The sequence below is a fragment of the Papaver somniferum genome, chromosome 8, assembly GCF_003573695.1.
Source record: "Papaver somniferum cultivar HN1 chromosome 8, ASM357369v1, whole genome shotgun sequence".
Taxonomy (NCBI): Eukaryota; Viridiplantae; Streptophyta; class Magnoliopsida; order Ranunculales; family Papaveraceae; genus Papaver; species Papaver somniferum.
The window spans coordinates 31,204,295-31,216,665 of NC_039365.1; positions in this window are offsets into that span (position 1 = coordinate 31,204,295).

Genomic DNA, 12,371 nt, shown 5'->3' on the forward strand with positions numbered 1-12,371 from the left:
TTAAGAAGGTTATATATTTGAAGATGATTTCTGAACTTAAACTCATAAAGACTAAAGAATGCAATTTGCAAACCGTGGCTATAAATTTCATGAACCGATTCGAGTGAATCAAATCATCTTTGTTTCAATTGTGTCTTGTGTAGTACATAAGATTTCCTTGCAATTGAACAACTCTCTAACTAGTTCAATTGGGTCATTTGAACTAGTTATGGTGAAGAAGAATATGGTTGGTATGAAATGCTCATATGGCTAACCTTTTGGTTAACTATTGTTGAACCAAAAATGTACACGTTTGGGTACGGTTAATAAACCTAGAAGCGTGCATTTCATTTGTGTATAACAAGCTAAGTTTTCGATCTAATGGTTGAGAAATATTAGCTTGAATCTAAAACATCTTTTCATCTAACAGTGGATATTGTTTTCTTTGTGACCAAGGCGAAACCCTGATTTGAAAGACTATATAAGGGGACATCTAGCAACTCTGAAAAACTAATCCCCACACTTCACGTGTGATACTAGTTCGCGTGCTAGAGTCATTTCTCCTTTAACCTTTGGTTTTCTTCTTCTAAAACCAGGTTAACGACTTAAAGACTTCATTGGGATTGTGAAACCAGACCGATACTACTTTTATCGTAGTTGTATGATCTGATCTTGTATCATCTATCGTACGAGTACAATCAGATTGATTGGCTTGAGATGGATATCTCCGATAGGCAAGATATAAAAAGTAATCACAAACATCTTCATCTCACTGTTTGGATTCCACAACATCTTGTTTCGCTAGCATACGATTAAGATTGTTGTGAGGTGGTTGATTTATCTAGGATGTTCTTCGGGAATATAAGACCGGATTATCAATGGGTTCCCGTTCACCTTGATTATTATCAAAAGACAGAACAAAAACTTTAGGGTTTTTCTGTGGGAGACAGATTGATCCTTTGATAGACTTGTCTGTGTGAGACAGATTTGTTTATTGTCAAAGCCTGCGATTTTGGGTCGTAGCAACTCTTAGTTGTGGGTGAGATCAGCTAAGGGAATCAAGTGCGCAGTATCCTGCTGGGATCAGAGGCGTAGGGAGTACAACTGTACCCTGGATCAGTGGGAGACTGATTTGGGTTCAACTACAGTCCAGTCCGAAGTTAGCTTGGAGTAGGCAAGTGTCTGTAGAGGCTTAATACAGTGTGTGTTCAATATGGACTAGGTCCCGGGGGTTTTCTGCATTTGCGGTTTCCTCGTTAACAAAATTTCTGGTGTCTGTGTTATTTCAGTTTCCGCATTATATTGTTTTATCTTTATAATTGAAATAATACAGGTTGTGCATTAGATCATTAATTAGAGTAATCCAACCTTTGGTTGTTGATTGTCATTAATTGATCCTTGGATATTGGTGTTTGGTACCATCCAAGTTATTCCTTGTGTTTGATTAAAGACTCGCTGATTTCTGTTAGCTCGAGTAAATCAAAACAAGAGAGAGATATTAACTCCTTGAGATACTTTTACCTAGATTGAGTCTGACTGTCCAGTTGATTCTCTAGAAAGTATTTCGGAGTTATTCCATACAGATTGTTAAACAAAATATTGGGTGGTGTTGTTAGACTCCCGCTTTTTCAATTGGTATCATAGAAGGCAAACACGTTCAAGACCTTACAAGTCTGTTTTTGTAGCGATCTGACTCTATGGACAGTTGTTCTATCTCAGTAAACGTACCACCAGTCTTCGATGGCTCAAACTACCTATGGTGGAAAATTGTTATGCGTACTTTTCTTCAATCGCGTGATTTCCAATCATGGGTTTATGTTGTTAATGGCTATGAGGTCCCCGTCGTTATAGTTGAAAATGCTACCATGCCTAAAAACATCGGTACATATATTGTTGCTGAGTCACTTGCTGCAAAGCAAAACTCCGACGGTTTGAATGCCATCATGCATGCCATCACCCCAGATCTTCGACACCATGTGGCTTCATGCTCCACGTCTAAAGATGCTTTGGATACTTTAGAAACTGTATTTGAAGGTAACACCAGCGAAAAGGAAGCTAGGATTCAAAACCTCAACTCCGAATGGAAAACCTTCATATGGCAGAAGAAGACTCATTTGATGAATTTTATCACAAAATGTCTGAAATTGTTAATGCATCCTGTGCATTGGGTAGGACTATTCCTGAAAGGGAAATTTTGATGAAGATTCTCAGATCGCTGCCATCTAAATACGAATCTAAAAAACATGCCATCATTGAGGAAAATAACCTTGATACTCTTTCACGAAATACGCTTATTGGGAAGCTTAAAATTTTCGATCGCGAACTTAAATCAAGAGATAAACATCACGTTTCTAGCAATCATGTTACTACTCCTGATGTAAAATCTCACCGTCCTAAATTGATTGATAAGAAAAATGACAATTGCTTTATTTATACGTTGTCTCGGTTTATACAACAGCTTAAAAGAAAGTCTCAAAAAGAGGTTCAATCAATCAAAAAGGGGGATAAGAGGGTTCAGAAAAACTGTACTAGCGAAACTGGTCTCGTGTGCTGTAAAAGTGTGCATACTTCCAATGGTCCAGATACTAAGGTGAATAAGATAACTAAAGTATGGATGAATACTCTTGATTATTGTCCTGAGGATGAAATCTGTGATTGTTCTTTTAATCTCTTTGCTGAAAATCACAATCGTGATTCTTATACGACGTGTCGAATAACTCCGACTGTGTCTCGTAAGCCGTGTCAGAAAATGTCACCCGATTATGTATCACTCTCCAGTCATCTTGACAACAAGGGTGATACAGAAAAACACAAGATGCTACCAAAACTCTCGGTTTCCTTGTGTAAAAATCAGGATCATCTTAGCACGAATGATCAAAAGCAATCCTGCTCTGCTAAACGATGTGTGCAGAAGAAGAAGAAGAAGAAATCTCATGTGAAATCCTTTTTCCCTCAAAAAGTGATTTCTAGAACGGTGCAGTATTTGCGCAAATCAACAATCAAGTTCTTCAAAACTGTGATTAAAAGGGAAAAGAATGATGTGCATAACTCTTCTTTTCTAAGGAATAAGCAAAAACTTGGATTAACGAATAATTTCTCCCCTCACGAGACATATCCCAGTCCTATATTGGATTGGATTGATTATGATTTGTAATCTTGTTATTCATGATTCTTTCGTCTATCCCTCTAAGGAAAGAATCATGATTTTTCGAGAGGGTTGTGTTGGAATGTGTCTGTTAATTCTCTATTTTTGGCTTTTGTCATACCGTTATTGTTCATGTACGGTTTTTGACTCTTTAAAATACTTTTTCTGGTGATAACCTAATTCTTTTAGGGTTTGGTAAAAGGTCGTTTTAGGAAATTCTTCATCTTCATTCTTTTAAAATGAAGTTTATCCTCTTCTAGATGATCCTCTTCATTCTTTGCAATTTGTTATGGGATATTGGTGTTTACGTCCGTGAACTATGGTGTCCCATATTTTGTCAAAAGTAAAGTCGTTCATGATCGATATTCATGTATTGATTTAAGGATGAATAGACTTTTGAAATATACAAAAGTTAAGCCTATATTGTCAATTCTTTTATGGAAGATAGGTTAAAATCTTTTGTGTTCAAGGATTATGTCTATTAAATGTCGTTATGCAAATAGTGATGGAAGATAGAATGAATCCTTGTGTATTCCACAGTATCGATCTTCACTGATCCATATTTTATGTAATATTGTGAGGCTCCGTAATGTGTCTTATGTTGAGCACGATACAACCAAGTTGATTAATTTTTTATTAGATTTGTTGGTTGTTTCGTAAGGTACTTTATGTTGAGCATTCTTGAACTAAATTAATCATCTTGTTTGGTTATTTAGTTATTGCTCCATAAGTTTTTTTATGTCGAGCAAAACAAATGACAATTAAATTGATTACTTTTTTAATTAGTTTGGTTGTGTATTCCAATTAGATTAATTATGGGTTCTCTTGTAATTAATCTAGGTGAGTATTTTAAGATTCCTCTTATGTTGAGTATATGAACGACTATCCTATTCATTTTCTAATGGTTATGTTAATCGTATGCTCCGTAAGTTCTCTTATGTCGAGCATAATCAATTAAGTTGATCACTTGTGTGTTTAATTTGATTGCGTATTCCGATTAAATTAATCATGGGTTTACTTGTGATTAATTTGATTGAGTTTTTGGATATAGAAAATCATTCTCATGGTTTTTGGTGCCCAATGAAAATCCTTCTTTTCTTTTGAAATTAAGGTCACTCTTGTTGTTCCCTTGGGAATGACATCAAATGGGGGGAGAGTTCTTTTGAACTTGTGCTTAATGGTCATATATTGAGGGGTGTGCGGCTGTGGAATTTTAAAGGGGTTGTCTTGTATCTTTAAACTCCTTGATGAATGCTATTAGCTTCGGTTATATGATTGCATCTAAATTAGATGGTATTTATTTTCTTTTAGTCATGAAATGTCTCTTACGGAAATTTCATTATGATCCCGTTCTTGTACCTTTGCCAATTTATTGACAAAAAGGGGAAGAATTAATATGTAGTTCACACTACAAATATATATGGTTTTCGGATCATTGTGTAAGGGGGAGTGGTTTCAATGTGAGATAGAGTATTGACTAAGAGGGAGTGATACATATCACCATAGTATTATTGTTGAAGTTGTGATACAATTGGACTTTGACACTGTGTAATAATACTATGACACTGTATAACAATGATCGAGACCGATGCTTTCTCATTGTTATAACTACGGATCTTCAACAACGGTGATGCTAAACTTACAACCTTTGGGATCATTGAAGTACTTAGAAGTGACGAATATTTCGAGGAATGTTGAAGATTAGAAATGTGGAATAGGAGCTATCAAAGTTTCTTTAATGTATTCCATATGTATTGATAGTTTTGTCACTAAAATTGACAAAGGGGGAGATTGTTAGAGCATTGGTCGGTCGAACTCGCATGCGTTGTTATCTCAAGCATGTTTGTCAATGTTAGTTATCAAAACTATAAGTCCTGATTTCTAGTCTAATATAGCTAAGTCTCGGACTAGGATAGAAAGTGTAGTTGAGATCAAGGACTTCATGTCGATTCATCATACAAGAAGAAGAACTACTCAAGGAACCGGTGGAACTTCTCCACAAAAAGGTATGTGAAGACTTGAACTTATCTGTCACTCAAAAGTCTATCTACTCTATCTCCTACTTCTTGAGACAAAAAGTCGTATGTTATATATAGACTTAGATTATACACATTTGGTATTTCGATCCGAGTATACCTCTCCTATCTATATCTCGAAATATGTGTTGGTAAGCGTTTCGCTTCGACCATGTTTATCTTTACCTAGTGACGAAAGTCATGATATGTTTCAATCACTTTGAAAATTGCTTTGACGAGAAATAGTGTAACAACTATATGACCTCCTCTAAGAATTTTTCAATGGTTGGAATGAGAGTTTAGATTACATAACCAATGATGGACATAAGTATTGTTGTGGAAACACATATGTGCATAAGTCATATCCCTTGAACCAAAGTTTGTGAACTTTGTTGATCAAGAGAAACCGGAAGAATGGCTTGTTTCCAAGTCCGTGAACTCAATCCGCGAACTGCCGAATTTCTCATCCCGAGAAATTATGCTGGAGTTGACAAACTATCTGCGTCCGTGAACCCAGTCCGCGAACCGGCGGAAAGTCTTTGCCGAGATTTTCTACTATAGTCTGTAAACTCTGCCTGGTTGCTTAAGTACGCGAACCTAGTATGCGAACTTAAGAAGGTTATATATCTGAAGATGATTTCTGAACTTAAATTTATAAATACTAAAGAATGCAATTTGCAAACCGTGACTATAAAGTTCATGAAACGATTCGAGTGAATCAAATCATCTTTGCGTCAATTGTGCCTTGTGTAGTACATAAGATTTCCTTGTATTTGAAAAACTCTCTAACTAGTTCAATTGAGTCATTTTAACTAGTTATGGTGAAGAAGAATATGGTTGGTATGAAATGCTCATATGGCTAACCTTTTGGTTAACTATTGTTGAACCAACAATGTACACGTTTGGGTCGGTTAACAAACCTAGAAGCGTGCATTTCATTTGTGTATAACAAGCTAAGTTTTTGATATAACGGTTGAGAAATATTTTGTTAAATATAAATCATGTTTTCATCTAACGGTGGATATTGTTTACATTGTGACCAGGGCGAAACCCTGATTTGAAATAATATATAAGGGGATATCTAGCAACTCTGCAAAACTAATCCCCACACTTCACGTGTGATACTAGTTTGCGTGCTAGAGTCGTTTCTTCTTTAACCTTTGGTTTTCTTCTTCTAAAACCAGGTTAACGACTTAAAGACTTCATTGGGATTGTGAAGCCAGACCGATACTACTTTTATCGTAGTTGTGTGATCTGATCTTGCATCTTCTATCGTACGAGTACAATCAGATTGATTGGCTTGAGATTAATATATCCGATAAGCAAGATATAAAAAGTAGTCACAAACATCTTCGTCTCATTGTTTGTGATTTCACAACATCTTGTTTCGCTACCATACGATTAAGATTGTTGTGAGGTGATTGATTTATCTAGGCTTTTCTTCGGGAATATAAGACTGGATTATCAATTGGTTCCTGTTCACCTTGATTATTATCAAAAGACGGAACAAAAACTTTAGGGTTTTTATGTGGGAGACATATTGATCCTTTGATAGACTTGTCTGTGTAAGACGGATTTGTTTATTGTCAAAGCCTACGATTTTGGGTCGTAGCAACTCTTAGTTGTCGGCGAGATCAACTAAGGGAATCAAGTGCGCAGTATCCTGCTGGGATCAGAGGCGTAGGGAGTACAACTTTACCTTGGATCAGTGGTAGACTGATTGGGGTTCAACTACAGTCCAGTCCGAAGTTTGCTTGGAGTAGGCTAGTGTCTGTAGCGGCTTAATACAGTGTGTGTTCAATCTGGACTAGGTCCCGGGGTTTTTCTGCATTTGGGGTTTCCTCGTTAACAAAATTTCTGGTGTCTGTGTTATTTCAGTTTCCGCATTATATTGTTTTATCTTTATAATTGAAATAATACAGGTTGTGCGTTAGATCATCAATTAGAGTAATCCAACCTTTGATTGTTGATTGTCATTGATTGATCCTTGGATATTGGTCTTTTGTACAATCCAAGTTATTCCTTGTGTTTGATTAAAGACTCGTTGATTTCTATTAGCTCGAGTAAATCAAAACAAGAGAGAGAGATATTAAATCCTTGAGATACTTTTACCTAGATTGAGTCTGGCTGTCTAGTTGATTCTCTAGAAAGTATTTCGGAGTTAGTCTATACAGATTGCTAAGCGAAATATTGGGTGGTGTTTTTAGACCCCCGCTTATTCAGGACACAAGTAGTAATTTGAAGAAAATATCTTCTCTAGATTATGAACAAGAAAACAATTACAGTTCTCTCTTTGTTACGCTCACAGTCTCTCTAAAAAGTGGATCAACCTTAAATTGTTTGCTAGCTTGCATAAGTATTGTTCCAAGCTTCTCCTAGGTTTTCTTTGCCTAGTATCTTTGTGTAGGTGCGTCCATATAAAGAAATCACTAACTAGATGTCTTATCTATGAGATAAAAGTCTCTACTTATAGCTTTCGGTTTGGTTTCTCAAACCTTCTAGGAACTATTTCCTTTTCTAGGTATTTTACTTAAACTAAGAGTATTGCTTAAAACAAAACTCTTCTCTAACTAAGAATTTATCCTAAACAAGGAAATCCTTCAAAAAATAGGATTTTATCCTCAATTCGTCTTGAGGATCACTAGTTCCCGGGAAAAGGAAGATACACATGTATCATGCGCCCCCCCTCAAGAACTTGAACTCCTGTGAAATTTATATTTGTAGGTTAGGGAACTCGTGAGTTCCTTTTACCCTGCTGAACCATCTCTCCTTGACGGGAACTTGATCTTGACATCTACTTAGGAAAGTCTCATTCTCTTCCTGACATGTCTTTGTCGCTCTTCGCTCCATAATACAATCTTCTTCGAGTGATTCTTCTCTATCAAACCACAAGTCTTCCACATGTGGCAAGATCATCTTATCATATCCATCATCATCTAGTAATGGTGGTTAAAACATAATTAGCCTTCTTAGTTATTCTTCTTGTTGTTTGGTAATATATTCCAAACTAACTCTACTCTGCTTCTCTTCAAGAGAACGGATCACAAGGAGAATGAATTTTTTACTAGCATTCACCAACCGCTTAGCCTGAGTGGTTATAATCAAGCTTGCTCCCTCAAGAGGAGACTTAATAGCTCGTATTATAAAAGCTTTCCCATCTTTGGTAAAGGTATGCTTTTGCTCCCTCCTATGTAAAACTGCATCTCGATCCCACAAGTAAGGACTACCAAGTACAACTTGACAAACATCAAATGGAACCACGTCGCATGTAACCTCGTCAATGTATGACTCATCAAAAGCAAACTTGAACGTGCACTGTTCTGCAACCTGTAGACCACCTTCCTTTTGAATCCACCCTAAAGGATAGGGTTTCGGATGTTTGAAAGTTTTCAAACCCAAGTTTTGTACCAAAGAATGTGAAAGCAAATTCTTCTGACTTCCCGGTTCAATAACAACATCTATTAGTGTTGTCTTAACCTGCATCTTAACCGTGAAGAGTCGTTCCCTAGGATCGTCTTTTGTAAGTTCTTCTACGCCACCTGCCATTAGAGAGAGCTTTTGATTAGAATCTGTTAGTCCTTGGACTTCTTTTGGAACTTGTCTGACTAGTGTTTCCATCATGGCTTCTTTCTTCTGTAACCCTTGTGGTTTTAGATTAGGACACTTCATCCAGCACTTATCAACAACATGCCCTGTTTGTTTGCAAAGATTACAAACTAAACCTTCTCGGTCGTTAGACTTCCCTTTATCTTTGATCCTTTCATCTCCTTTAGCGACGAAACTTCGAGACTTTCCCTTGACGTTTTCCTCAACATCAATTTTCTTAAGCATGCCTTCAATGGCATTAGCTTTTATACTTGCTTCGGAGATAGTATCCACCGAGAACATCTTCAAATCCTTCCGTATATATTCATGGAACCCGGAAATATATTTCATATAGATAACATAATCTCCCAAGTCTAAATCCAAAATCATAGCTTGATTCTGAAATTCCAAAGTATACTCTTGTACGGTTTGGTTGTAAGTTTGCTTCAAGTTGTACCACTTGAACCATCTCTCCTCAAGGTAGCCAACCGGATAAAATTGTTTCCTTACGACTGCCTTGAATCTTTTCCACGACAATACTCCCTTACCTAGGTTTTGTTTTTGATAAGCTTTCCACCAGGTTAGAGCATGCTTTTATAGATTCAATGCCGCGAAAGCAATCTTTTCCTTTGAACCATATTCAAAAAAAGAAAATACGTCTCTATACGTTCAATCCAATCATCCAATTTTTTTACATCGACACTTCCATCGTAAAGTGGAATATGAACACGAAAATCAATTTTCAGATTCTTACCATGAGGTTTAGTTGAAGTAGGACTTTTAAGAAACTCACTTTTCTTCTTTTCGTCATCCTCATCTTCTTCATATTCTTCTTCTTCTTCTTCTGAATTGTCTTCTTCAGAATCATCTTTTTCTGAAGCTTCGGTGAAGGTGTAATCTTTTTCTTCGTCTTCGTCTTGGGTGTATGAGAATGCATTCACTCATCTCCTGAAGGGTAACTTGAATTGACTTCATGTTTGTTTGCAGCGTAGCCACCTTTTCTTCCATAGTTTAAGGTTCGCCTTCCTTAGGATTATCATCTGACTTTGTCATCCTTGATCCCCTTGTTTTCTTAACGTCTTCTAGCTTCTCGAGTACCTCACCAAGATTTATGTAGAGAGAACTAGTGAAAACCATAACCACATGGATTTACCCTAAAAACTAACCTTGCTCATGATGCCAACTTGATATGTATGATCTCTATACCTTGGTAGCTATTACTATAAAGGCGGAATTCAGAATAATAATAGACGAGAAACTTAGAAAACAGGACACAAGTAGTAATTCGAAGAAAATTTCTTCTCTAGATTATGAACAAGAAAACAATTACAATTCTCTCTTTGTTACGCTCACAATCTCTCTAAAAAGTGGATCAAACTTAAACTGTTTGCTAGCTTGCACAAGTATTGTTCCAAGTTTCTCCTAGGTTTTCTGTGCCTAGTATCTTTGCGTTGGTGCGTCCATATCAAGAACACACCAACTAGATGTCTTATCTATGAGATAAACATCTCTACTTATAGCTTTCAGTTTGGTTTCTCAAACCTTCTAGGAACTATTTCCTTTTCTAGGTATATTACCTAAACTAAGAGTATTTCTTAAAACAAATCCCTAACTAGGAATTTATCCTAAACAAGGAAATCCTTCCTAAAATAGGATTTTATCCTCAATTCGTCTTGAGGATCACTAGTTCCCGCGAAAAGGAAGATACACATGTATCAATTTCAAATGACTCAAATGAAACTAGTTATAGAGTTGTTCAATTGTTTATATTCTCATAGAAGTATACAAGACACAATTGAAGCAAAATCGTTTTGATTCACTCGAATCAATTCATGAACATTATAGCCACGGTTTGCAAAAGATTGCATTCCTTATTATATAAATGTATTAGTTCATGCACAACCTATTCTAGAACTTAACCCACTCAAGTATGCAAACGGGTACGGATACTTAAGTAGTCGGACTTGGACTATGTCCGACAGTATGCGAACAGGTACGCATACTATCACACATCCAAAACATCAGTTGAATTCAGTACGCGTGCAATAGTTCCCGTACTTCAACTGAGTTCGCCAGTACGCGTACGGGTACGCATACCAAGGCTCCCGGACTTTACCTGACCTTGCCAGTACGCATACGGGTATGCATACTATACCGGTCTTGGATCAACATATATGCAAGTACGCATACTATGTCTATAATCCAATTATGGTTAAGTGTTCTAAACTCTATTTCAATCATTGTTTAGAGGATGGCAATAGTTTTTTTCACAAACTATTAACATCAAAGCTATTTTCAAGTGATTGACATAACCAATGCGAAACATTCCGAGTCTACATCAAATGAGATGTTACAAGACAATTTTCATATGATCATCTTTTGATTTCGTCAAGAACATAAGATGAACTTGGTTAAACCATAAACTTACCAACGCATATTTCGAGAAATATGTAAGCGAGTTAAACTCAACTCGAAATATCAAATGTGTATAATTGAATACTATATAGTTATACGAATTTTGTCTCAATATAGGAGATAGAGTAGAAATAGACTTTCCGATTGATAGATGAGTTTCAGTATCCACATAACTTTTGTTGATGAAGTTCCACAATCTCTCCTTATTAGTTCTTCGTCTTCAATTGATGAACGCCGTGAAGTCTAAAGCTCAACTACACAATCTATCCTAGTCTGAGACATAGCTATAAGTAGACTAGAAATCAAGACTTATATTTTTGATCACTAAACTTGACAAACAGTTTTAATGACAAAACTATCAGTACATATGGATTACAAAATAAATAAACTTTGTAGCTTCTCATCCAAATGCATGATCTCCTTGATTCTTCAACATTACTCGAAATCTTCGTTTCTTCCAAGTACTCCAGTGATTCTGAACGTGTTCTTCTCATCATCATAGTTGTTGAAGATCCATATCCATAACAATGACAAAACAATTTCTATCAATCATTGTTATATAGTGTCATGGTATTATTACGTAGCATCAAAGTCCAATTGTATCACAACTTTGACAACAATACTATGGTGATATGTATCACTCCCCCTTAGTCAATACTTCATCCCACAAATGAAAACCACTACCCCTTACATAATGATCCGTAAACCATATGTATTTGTAGTGTGAACTACACATTAATTCCCCCCCTTTTTGTCAATATAAATTGCAAAGATACGAAAACTAGTGGGATACTAATGAAATTTTCATAGAGATACTTCATGACCAAAAGAGAACATATCAACTTTTTTTCGATGATTTCACATAGTCGAAACTTAGTGTATTCATCAAGGAGTTTATAAACATACAAGAAACTCCTACAATATTCCACAGCCGCACTCCCCACAAAGATATGGCAATTAAGCACAAGTTCAATTAAGAAATATCCCTCCATAAGATGTCATTCCCGTAAGAACAACAAGAGCGACCTTACTGTTACAAGAAAAGAAGGATTTCTTTGGACATAACCAAATCACATGGAACATGAATTTGTATCCAAAAATCTAAATTGAATTAACCACAAAGGAAATGATCAATTCAATTGTCCATTCTCAACATAAGAAAACTTACGGAGCAACACAGTACATTCACAAAGATGTGGATCATGAAGGACCAATAATGCGGAATAAATAAA